The sequence below is a fragment of the Mesoplodon bidens genome, assembly GCF_964165515.1.
Source record: "Mesoplodon bidens genome assembly, chromosome: 5".
NCBI lineage: Eukaryota > Metazoa > Chordata > Mammalia > Artiodactyla > Ziphiidae > Mesoplodon > Mesoplodon bidens.
Window position 1 is genome coordinate 77,054,267 of NC_138161.1, and position 10,209 is coordinate 77,064,475.

General features: G+C 39.9%; 1 long non-coding RNA gene across 2 annotated transcripts in view; it reads right to left on the reverse strand.

Moving 5' to 3' along the window:
- LOC308618119 overlaps nucleotides 1-10,123 on the reverse strand; it is a 54,623-nt gene extending 44,500 nt beyond the window's left edge. For both annotated transcript variants that reach the window (XR_014015967.1, XR_014015968.1), the window contains exons 1-2: nucleotides 9,646-10,123; nucleotides 4,326-4,436 (exon numbers count right to left, since the gene is read on the reverse strand). This is a non-coding gene — a long non-coding RNA (uncharacterized lncRNA). The remainder of the gene's footprint in view (nucleotides 1-4,325; nucleotides 4,437-9,645) is intronic.
- Nucleotides 10,124-10,209: the final 86 nt, after the last annotated feature.

Consider the following 10,209-nt stretch of genomic DNA (forward strand, 5'->3'; position numbering starts at 1 on the left):
CTTTCCCTTTAATGCACAAAGTAACTAATTCAAGGATTCCCCAGTCCTTAAGATCGACCTTGCCAATTAAAAAAAAAATGTATAAATGCTTCAGGAATTTATTTAAAGATCAATTTTACGAAGGTAGTGTTAGGAGAGGGACTGCAAGAGCTAAGCTAAAAGATTTGCATTTCGTGTTTGTATACTGTCCTAAGTGAAAAAGCCATTGCCCTCGGCTGGAGAGGGGTCTGTAGAAGTGCAGGTAAACCCTCTCCATCTAGTTCTCTGAACCTGTATAGGACATTTCATCAAGGACAAAATGCCAAGCTCTTAATATTTACATACATCAAAGAGCCACATGATCATGGTTTAGTTCTCACTGCTTATGAAGTTTGTTCTTAATTTAGCTGATTTTAGGTATCAGCTCAAACCTACTACACAGCTTAAATCAGAATATGCTGAATTCAGCCCTTCAAAAAGCTCCCTCCTGTTAAGCATAATAGTCTTGGGCTTTTCAAAAAAAAAAAAAAAAGAAATTCTTGCCTAGCTTATCTAATGAACACATGGGGTGGATTTTTAAAGAGAGTCATTGTCCTAAAACATACGAACTGAGAGGATTGTACTAGAATCTATCCCTTAAAGTAGCACAAGAGTGACATCCACTGGCCAAACAGCTTTCATGACTATGTGGGAGAGAGCTTACCTCTGAGGAGTGACAAAGAGAACATTCGAAGACAGATGCTCTACATAGCTGAATACATCTATCCAAAAGCAAGTGATTTCTACCTTTAAAAATTTATATCCACTATTGCATACACTTCTTCACATTATTTTTACAAATCTATGCGGCATATGCCAATCCATATTGGCAAAAATTCAAAGGCTTGACAATATACTCTCTTGGTCAGGCTGTGGGAAAACAGGTATTTTCACAACACAAAATGTTACAACCCCTCTAAAGGGAAATTTTGCAATATCCAACAAAACCACATACGCATTTATTCTTTGACTCAGCAATCGCACTTTAGCCTGAGAAAATTCCGACAATATAAAAATACATATGCACAAAATTATTTATTACAACTTGATTTATAATTGCAAAATACTGAAAACTTAATAAATGCCTCAATATAGGAAAGTGGATGAATAAACTATGGTACATACATACAATACAGTACTATGCAGGTAAGAGAAAGAAAAGAAAGAGTAAGATCTATATGAACTGATATGGAGGGATTTTCAGGATAGATCATTAGGCAGAGAGAAACCACTTTTAATGACTGACATTGGTAACAATACTTTTTTTTTTTTTTTTAACCTAATCCATGAGATAATTTAAATTTTTAGTGCTAGAAATTTGTGGTGAGTCAGGCATGGTAAAGATGGATGAGAAAAGCATTTCAAGCCAGGTATGATACCTGTGATACCTGTCTTTGTCTTTCATGGGCCAGCCCTCTTGATACACTCACTAATGCAATTTATCAGGGGTAGTCATTCTATAGATAGATAGATAGATACATACATACATATATACATAGGTAGATAGATACATACATACCTACATACGTAGATATATCTGCTTCAGATAGATATCTGAAGATATCTGAAGCAGATAATAAAAATGTCTGGGTTTAGGTATATGAATTGAATCACACATTGACTCTGCCATTTGCAGTACTTACAGACAAATCACACTTGAACAGATGACAGCAGGTGGACCAGAGTCTAGTAAGATTGTTTACTTCAAGATTTTATACTGATCTGTTTGACATGGGTGTCTGTTGACTCAAATTTCAAGCTTAGAGTAGGGAAGACATTACTGCTTCCCAGATTATAAAATCTACCATGTTTCTGTAGAGGTATGTTCATATTTCCCTTTCTATCATTGTTCTTCCAGCAGGCTGGTCATTTAAATTAAATTATATTTAATTTAATCTAACTTAATGTAATTTTTTCTCATCCTTTTTTCTCACTTAGAATTTCAGAGGTATCTTTATTGTATAGTTTTGTAACAGTACTAATTTTATAGTACTATATTTCTTTCTTCTATTAAGCTGTGGTTTTCTTAATATTTTTCCTTAAAAAAACACCTGTGCTGCAGGAACTGGGTGCTGGTGAGCCTGTGCACTCAGAAGCCCGAGAACGAGCACAGGAGAGCTGGGGGCGAAACCCTTTCCGTCTGAGTTGTCTCTCCTGCGCCATCTACTGACAAAGCTCAACTGGTGCCAGTTGGCGAAGGAAGCATATTTAAATTATCACAGAATAGGTGAAAAGGATGAACTGGAGCTCAGACAGTAAAACCATAACCTGCATAAGGAGTGTCCATATATACTTCCTATGGCTGTTCCTCTAACAGCTTAATTCTTTATTAAAATATTTGCTCATCCTTTGTCTTTCTCTTCCTTAATATGTAATTCATAAGCACGTGCACATTTTTTATTGCTTATATTCATATATACACATATATATTTATACGTGTATATATATTTTTATTTTACCAAGAGGGAGAGTTCCTTTAGATCTTTCCAATTAGAAAGTGTAATATTACCTATTCCTTCCTGACTCCCTTCACGTGTTATGAAGGAGGAAAAATATGATGAGTTTATTTTTGCAATTAGACTGTAAAACAGACTTCCACAACTTTAGTAGACAAATAGGCAGATAAATGTATAGGCATATGAATGAATGCATAGCTGGACACATACAGAAAGAGAAAAACAGAAATAGTTTGAAAGAAGAATGCATACATAGATAAGGCTCACAGTAAGAGAGATATAACTTTATTAAAAATTGAAGACTATAGGACATAAATTTAATCATTGGTGTTAGAAATCTAGGCAATTTTAGATGGCATTTTATCCTAGGCATTGTACCTATTTTTGTGTCCCATAAGCCAGACTTTTCTCCTCTTCATCCTGACATATTCACTAACTTAGTATTTTTGGGAGCAGGTCCCTTAGTTTTTTTTTGTTTGTTTATTTTTTTGTGGTACGCAGGCCTCTCACTGTTGTGGCCTCTCCCGTTGCGGAGCACAGGCTCCGGAAGCACAGGCTCAGCGGCCATGCCTCACTGGCCCAGCCGCTCCGCGGCATGTGGGATCTTCCCGGACCGGGGCACGAACCCGCGTCCCCTGCATCGGCAGGCAGACTCTCAACCACTGCGCCACCAGGGAAGCCCCCTTAGTTTTTAATTAGTTTTCAAAACAAATAATAATATGCCCATCTGTATAAATGGAAATACACGTATGTATTTACTCTTAGACTTCACACGCATGTACTTACAGCTCTAACAGTCATGCTGGCATCTGAGGGTCAGAGGCTCTGAGCTCTGAGGTGTAACAGTTTTCCCCTTACCAATTTTTATTCTTCCCAGTGGGAAACCTCATATGCTGCTGTACCAGCACACTCCTATTTACTTTCTAAGGCTGCTTTTACAAGGCACTGGTTTTGGTGTTAATTTTTTCTTATCTTTTCTTCTTCATTTTGAAATTCTGAATCACATATCTCTTTATTATTGTTTGGTCATATTGCTTCACATATTTCCAATACTTCCATAGATTTTTACATTTTCAATGAATTTTTTCATTCAGTGGAATAGTCATATATATATAAATAAATAATGTAATATCTTTTGCAATCCTTTTCCTTCTTTTAACCAGTGGTTTGAAGTAAGTTATACAGTACTTTACTTTTAATCTTCGTTCACTCACTAATTTGTACTGCAACAAATTCTGCTCCTTCAGGACTCAAGTTTGCCATAAACAAATGAGGAAAACAGAATTATTCCATGGGAAGTGTATAAAATAGATCTAAATGATTCTTATGTATTTTGCTATATAATAAAAAGCATTATTTACTGAGCATGCAAACATTCTTTCAGAGCTTTAAAAAAAAAGTTTGGCTGCAGAGGGTGTGATCCGTAAAGACAACTCTTTGGCTTTAATTATTTTAGATTCAAGACTTTGTACCCAAAAGACATTAAGATTAGTATTTATTGTTCATATTTTTCCATATGAGGACATGGACATGCTTAAAAATCCTACTATCACTTTGGCATCCCAGTGAGTTATGCAGGTCACAAATATGATTCTTACTGATAGGAAAATTAAAATCTGAAATGAGCCCAAATCATATAGTGAATATATTTTTTTATTGAAAAAAGCACTTCTATTTCAAGCAACTTTTATAATTATGATTTATGAGGACATCATTTCAAATTTATGTTATGCTACTGTTCCTTAAAAAGACTGAATTTTCTATTCTGGACAAAGGAAGTAGATATTCAGAGTGGACTTCCTTGCAAATGTATTGCTGAGAGAAGTGTTAATGAATGAACAGGAACATTACCTGAGTCCCAGAGCTGAGAGGTGAAGGAAGAGCTTTCTCCATACCAGGGACAGTCAAAGGCAAGGTAACAGGCAAAATGTGTGCAAGTCACAAGTTCTCAGGTCACGGATGCTAATGCCAAAAAAGAAAAAAGAAAACGAAGACAGTTAAAGAAAGATTAGTAGGTGAATTAGCTAAGGCTCCCCAGACCTCCTAGTGGATGCCTTTTCATGATCCGGTCCACGAGTTTTGCCAATTAAACTCTAAAATATAAAGGCAATCTTATACTACTAAACCACATATTTTTCTTTTAAAAATTGATAACTCATTCAAATAAGAATCTACAAAATTTTCATTCTGATTGTATAAACTTGACCAGAGACCTATAAAATATTTGTTATGAGTTGATAAATGGAAAAACCAGACTTAAATTCTAGTTTCAGGACTTAAATCAACCTAAAAATTATTTATATTATATCCAAAGCTTTCCTTGGCACATATTCCACATAGAATTGGATGAAGCTGATATGTCGGTTGATGTGCTTTTGAATCTCTTTCTAAGCATTTGCATATGATGTCGCTTTTGCCTGAAATACCTTCAATCTCCTCCTCCTCCTCCCTCAGTCTTCTCTGTTCTTTGAGATGAAGCTCACTTATTACTACTTGTCCTGCGTTAGAAACTCACACTGCTGGTGGGGAGAGGTGGGTTTGGGGCAGACCCAGGAGGGAAAGAGGACTACATGGTTTCCAGCTTGGCTTCCAAATAGGATGGGTTTAGGGGAATGTTTTGACCCACACAGCCCTCAGGATGAGTGGTAGGAAGCAAAGGCAGGTGAAGGCTGAATCTAGAACTCAGATTTTTGAGAGGACCCTACCCTCTTCTCTGCCTGTGGGGCTAACTTTGCTCCAGAGGCTACAGCCATCCCCACACCAATGAAACCAGCTGGTCAATCTAATGGCCTTGTGTCCTGGCCAGATGATAAAATCTACACCTATACCCTCATTCCTATTTTTCCATCACTCAGGAATTTTAAGTGTGACTTGTTTGACTCATAAAAGGTTGATGCAGGTAAAATAAGCATGTTTTTTGTATAGGCAGGAATGGGCTTTTCCATGGCAGTATGCTTTCCTTATTACACCATGAGCTGGTGCAACTCTCCCCGGATTTAAGGGCCTCATCCATCCACTTCAGCATTTTTTCAAGCTGGGTCCTGTGCAAGGTGTTTGAAATACAAAGATGCACAAGGCTCTCATGAGGATAAAGTCTGGTGGACATAATTTCAGACCTACATAAAAGTTGTAAGACTAGTACAAAGAATTCCCATATATCTTGTACCCAGATCCCTTAAATGTTAACATTTTACCACATTTGATTTCTTTCCCTCCCTCTGCATACATATAAACATATACATACATGTATGCATACACACACACATTTTTTAGAACTGTTTGAAAGTAAGCTTCAGGTAAGTTGGTACTAAATATCTCAGTGTGTGTTTTCTAAAAGGAAGTATTCTCTCTTTCATAACCACAGTGTGATAGTCAAAATAAGGAAATGACATTGATAGAGTATAAATTATCTAATCATAGGCCTTATTTGGATTTTGTCAACTGACCCAATAATGCTTCTTACAACTAAAGAAATTCTGGATCACATGTTGTAGTCAGTGGTCATGCCCCTTTTGTCTGCTTTAATCAGGAACAGTTCCTTTGTCTTTTATGCCATTGACTTTTTTAAGGAGTACAGGGCAGTTATTTTGTAGAATGTCCCTTGATCTGGGTTTGTCTGATGTTTCCTCATGATTAGATTTAGGCCTGAGCTTTTGGTAGGTCTACTACAGAGGGCTGTGTCCATTTCAGTGCATAATATCAGGAGGCACATGATGTCAGTTTATCTCAGTACTGGTCATATTAACTTTGATCACCTGGTTCAGGTGGTGTGTGCCAGGTTTTTCCATTATTTTTTTCTTTTTATAATTAATAAGTGTCTTGTGAAGAGATACTTTGAGACTATATATGTATCTTAACCCTCCTCAAAATTTCACCCACTAGTTTCAGCAAACATTGATGATTCTTGCCTGAATCAGTACTATGATGGTTGCTAAATAGTGATGGTTTACCTCCATTGTTCCTTCTACATTTGTTAGTTGGGTCTCCACTGTAAGGAAGAGCTTTCCCTTCTCCCCCTTTTTTGTTTGTTTAGTATTTACCCAGGTCCAAGGTAAGAATGTGCACTATTTCCACTGCTATCTAACACTGAACTGGAGGTATTAGCCAGTGCAGTTAGACAGATGACGCCCAACCCTTTGCCTCCTTAATGTACCTGACTCTGAACTCCGTACTTCCTGTAAGTCCTATACAGGATCCACAGCCTGCTCTGCTTGGTGAGAATGTGCATACCCACACAGCTCTCCCTTACAAGAGTACGCAGTAACTCCAGTTTTATCTTTTTTAATTCACATATTGGATGGTTGTCTCATTATCCTTTGACAAACCAAACCCCCAAACTAACCGAAAAGATCATTCTGATTTGCTGTGTGGGCAACATATCATAGAAATGCAACAGTGGAAGTAGGACACCCAATTAAGGCTGCTGAAAATCTTGTGTGGGAAGCAAATCCCTGGAGTTCTGAAAAAAAAACCATTTACACTAAACAACTATATGGAGGGCTTCCCTGGTGGCCCGGTGGTTGAGAGTCCACCTGCCGATGCAGGGGACGCGGGTTCGTGCCCCGGTCCGGGAGGATCCCACATGCCGTGGAGCGGCTGAGCCCGTGAGCCATGGCCACTGAGCCTGCGCGTCCAGAGCCTGTGCTCCGCAACGGGAGAGGCCACAACAGTGAGAGGCCTGCGTACCGCAAAAAAAAAAAACTATATGGAAAAATATACCATAAACATAGTCAAAAGAAATTACCTCACATCACTGACAAAGCCAATTTCATCAGTAAGAGAAAGCAAACGACTCATCTGAAAACATAAGCAAAGGATATGAAGAGAATTCCTAGAAAATAAAAGTGGCTATTAATCATATAAAGAGGTTCAACCTGCACTCTAACAGAAATGCAAATTGAGACAACACTACGATAGTCATTTTTCACTTATTAGATTTGCAAAGACCAAAAATCTGATAACAAGCTTGATTAGGGATGGTGTGGGAAATAGGCTCTTCCCAGCATTGCTGGGAATGCTGGTATGACTTTTAATGAGAACAATTTGACACTATGTAACAACATTTTACAAGTATACCTATTTGACCTGGCAATTCTACTTTTAAGAATTTATCCTACAGGTAAATGTGAAACGAGTATTGTCCAGGCAATTCACTGCAGGACTGTGTATAGTAGTTTGGAAACAACTTCAATGTCCATCAATAGGGGACTTGCTACGTAAAGTACAACACATCCATACAACAGAATCCTTTGAGTCTGTTACAAAAAAATGAAGTCAATCTCTGTTATATTGTTGGGTTGAGAGAAAAAAAAAAACTGTGTGGGATATCTCTGGAAAGATACAAAGGAATCTAATAAAGGTGACTGCTTCCCAAGAGAACTGGCAGAAAAGACTTGCCTGAGCTCTCTTTGGTACTGTTTGAAAGTCATACTAGGTGTATGCATTTCTCCTTAAATATAAGCAAAATAAAAAAATTTAAATGTCTGTTGCAGTTGTGCAGGTGATATCAGTCTTTTAAGAAAAGTAGTGGTGGAGGTCATGCACAGATTCAGGATATGTTTTGGAGGAAAGCTAACAACTCCAGTAGTTGTGGGTGATGAGGTAAGTAAGCCGTCAAGGATGACCACTAGGCTCATGGCTGGCAACTGGTGGAGAGACGTGCCATTTACTTTGCTGGGGAGCAACTAGGGAGCAACAGGTATAACATGTGAGAGAGCTCAAGGATTCTGTTTTGGATGTGGAAGCCCTGAGATGCCTATTAGTCATCCATGTATTGCTGTTAAATAGGCAGTTGGAATAGGAGTGTTACCGCTTAAGAAAGGAGTCTGGAATGGAGGTTATTTAGAAGGCATCAGCATATAAATCTACACCAATAAATAGAAATATAATGTAAGCTACACAAGTAATTTAAAGTTTTCTAGCAGCCACATTAAAAAGTAAAAGCAGGGCTTCCCTGGTGGTGCAGTGGTTGAGAGTCCGCCTGCCGATGCAGAGGACGTGGGTTCGTGCCCCGGTCTGGGAGGAAGGATCCCACACGCCGCGGAACGGCTAGGCCCGTGAGCCATGGCCGCTGAGCCTGCGCGTCCGGAGCCTGTGCTCCGCAACGGGAGAGGCCACAACAGTGAGAGGCCCGCGTACCGCAAACAAATAAATAAATAAAAAGTAAAAGCAGGTGAAATTAATTTTAATGTATTCTATTTGACCCAATATGTGTAAATATTATCATTTTAACGCTTAATCAATATAAAAATTAATGTTTTTTTTTTTTTTTTTTTTTTTTTTTTGGGCCGCGCCGAGCAGCATGCGAGATCTTAGTTCCCCAACCAGGGATCAAACCTGTGTCCCCTGCAGTGGAAGCTCGGAGTCCTAACGGTTGGACCGCCAGGGAATTCCCAATGAGATATTCTATACACTTTTTCATACTAAGTCTCTGAAATCTGGTGTGTATTTTACACTTACAGCACACCTCAAATAGGACTAGCCACATTTCAAGTGTCAACTTGTCACATGTGGTGATGGCTACCTATTGGACAGTACAGAACAGTGATGATATTTAAAGCTATGGGGCTGGATGAGTGGAAGAGAGCCCAGGACTGGATTCTGGAGCCCTTGAACATTCAGAGTTCAGGTAGAAGAGGAGGAGCTGACAAATGAGACAGCAGATGAGAGCCCAGTAAACTAGGAATAAAACAAGACAAGTGTAGTGTCAAGGAGGCCATGAGAAGGGGGCTGTCAACTGCATCAACTGATGCTGAGAAGCGGAGTAAGATGAGAACAGAGAAGTGACCACTGTGATTGGGAAGATGGAGTTGTTAGTCATCTAACAAAACTCAGCTTTATTAGACCGGGGGCTCCTCCTTTGGAGCTGAAAAGACCATGGGAGGTGGAAAGTGGAGTCCTCTTGTGCAGACGTCTCAAAGGCAACACATTCCAAACTGATCTATCTTCTCTGGCATCCTCCCCTACTCTCTTCTCTTCCTATATTCTGATCTCCATTGGGGAGCCCACGCTAGAAATCTGGGAGACGTTCTCAAATCCTGCCTTTCTCTCAGACCTCATAACTATTACTCACAACGTCATCCATTTCACCTGCAAAATGCTTAATCTGTTTCCACTCCTCACCCCCTCCGCCGCCAAGTTACCCCCAAAGCTAGATAAACTGTACACTTACTCTCTCTTTCCGAAACGCCTTTCCCAGGCATTCCTATGGAATTCAGTGCTCATTCCAGCCGCTGTTCTCACTACATTCATCCACTCACCAAACTGGTCTTTAAAGTATCAGTTTCTGTCGATCTCTCCAACTAAACCGTGAACTCTTTGAGGTCCAAGAGCTTGTCACACTCCATTTTGTATTCCCAGTACTTGGCACGTAACTTGATACATCATAAGGTGCTCAATCAACTTTGTGTTATTAAGAATAGCCAAACAGGCTGCGGAGAGCAATGCTGCGAGACGGGCGGCGGGCGTTTTCGCTTCCTTCGCGCAGGTGGGATCACGCCTGGAGTCGGGCCGGAGGGGAGGCCCGCACTTTCTCCGAAGGAGCGGCGCGGGGGCAGCAAGAAACGAGAGGACAGCGCGGTCGACGGTGGAAGGCCGGGGTTCCGCGCCTAGACCGCTCCTGAAGAAAATGAACCTCGCCGCCTCCCCTTTTTCCCTGCCGGCCCTGCCCACCACGTGCTCACGCCCACTCACGTGAGCGGAACCCTGCTTGACCTGCCGCGGCGTCACGTGAGCA